The sequence below is a fragment of the Peromyscus leucopus genome, chromosome X (genome assembly GCF_004664715.2).
Source record: "Peromyscus leucopus breed LL Stock chromosome X, UCI_PerLeu_2.1, whole genome shotgun sequence".
Taxonomy (NCBI): Eukaryota; Metazoa; Chordata; class Mammalia; order Rodentia; family Cricetidae; genus Peromyscus; species Peromyscus leucopus.
Window position 1 is genome coordinate 100,520,545 of NC_051083.1, and position 1,676 is coordinate 100,522,220.

Sequence of the window (1,676 nt, forward strand, 5' to 3'; positions counted from 1 at the left end):
AACATGGGATCTCATCCACTACCTGGGAGTTATCTTGCCATAGCACTGTTCAGTGTGTAAAGGGGGTGCTCTGGCAGATAGACAGCTTTCTTGTCTATTTGCACCCTTATAACAGGTGATCCCATGACATTGGTAAACAACCAAGCCAGCACATTCCTGGTGGTGAATCAACCCAGAGATGTTTCTTTCCTCTTGTGTAAGTATCATGTTCCTTCTTATATGTATCAAAACTCATACTGAACAATGGGTTCTGGGTTGCAAAAAAGAATTTATTTTTACACCTGTTGTCCTTGCCTTTGTCTACTAGTTGAACGAAAACATACCCCAGTGCTACCAAGAGATGTTGCCTGGTGCCAGCGAAAATTCTTTTAGGTAAACTTTCTATGGCATTTCCTAAAGAACCTCACCAGTATTTAGACCAAATATCCAATTAACTTTATAACTGCAAGTTACATTTTAAAACAGTCTGTGATTTAAATCTTTGAACTAGTTGTCATCTGGTAATTCAAACTGTTCTAAAAATATCAAAGGAAAACATGTCATCTTTTGCTATCTAAACTCTGATTCTAGTTTAGTTTAATATATTCTTGTAACATTTCTCTTAAATCTCATTTTTGGTAAACTGAATTGCATTGTCCTTTTTCCAATGACTGCCAAACAAGGGATCACACTGATCAAGGAATGGATTACTTAGCTTCAAGGGCCCTTTTGATGTCTATGAGTTTATGTCTTGTAATTTCAGATCCACTACTTGTTTTCTGCCACCATGTCATAGCCTCATTACTATGTTTTTCCTTCTGACTAAGCTCCGCTCTCCCTCCTTTACTCCCTGTCTCCCTTTTTCTCTCCTTCCTCCCTACTCTTTGTCTTATAACAGCTTTACTGAGATTTAACTATTACACCATACAGTTCACTTTTTAATGGTATAGCTCAATAATTTTTAGTCAATTCATAAACTTGTGCAACCAACACAATCTATTTTAAGATCTTTTTCATCAAACCCTCAAACAGTGGTTCTCAACATTTCCCAATGCTGTGACCCTAAGTACAGTTTCTCATGTTGTAGTGACCCCAACCATAAAATTACTTCATTGCTACTATTAATGAATCATAATGTAAATAACTGATATGCAGGATATCTAATATGCAATCCCCAAAGGGGTTGAGACCCACAGGTTGAAAACCACTGCTCTAAAAGGAGCCCCTTCCCCATGAGCTGAAATTCCTTACTTTCTTCCAACTCTTCTCCTCCCTAGAAACCACTACCTTCCTGTTTATGTAAATTTCAAATAACTAGGATTATAACAACACATGGTCTTTGTAACTGGTTTCTTTGCATTAGCTTGATGTTGCAAAATTCATTCACTCATTCCAAATTGTCAATATCTCTGTTTTTTAAAGTGTTATTTTGCTTATTTAGTAGATACTGACTCAAATATTTAAACAAGAGAATTCTTGGAGGAATAATAAAAATTGATAGTATTTTAAATGATTATATATGTATATTCTCTCTCTCTCTCTCTCTCTCTCTCTCTCTCTCACACACACACACACACACACACACACACACACAAGAACAAGAGATACAGACTCTAAAATTCACCAAAATGTGGTCTAAACATATTCAAGAATATAACAGGTGAGCCACATCTGTTTCTTTAAGAGCCTGCTTAGTA

General features: G+C 36.2%; 1 non-coding gene across 1 annotated transcript; it reads right to left on the bottom strand.

Annotated features, from left to right (window-relative positions):
- Positions 1-204: 204 nt before the first annotated feature.
- On the bottom strand, positions 205-332 carry LOC114684062. Its single transcript, XR_003733231.1, has one exon. It is a non-coding gene; the product is annotated as a small nucleolar RNA SNORA40 (small nucleolar RNA).
- Between the last annotated feature and the right edge of the window lie 1,344 nt (positions 333-1,676).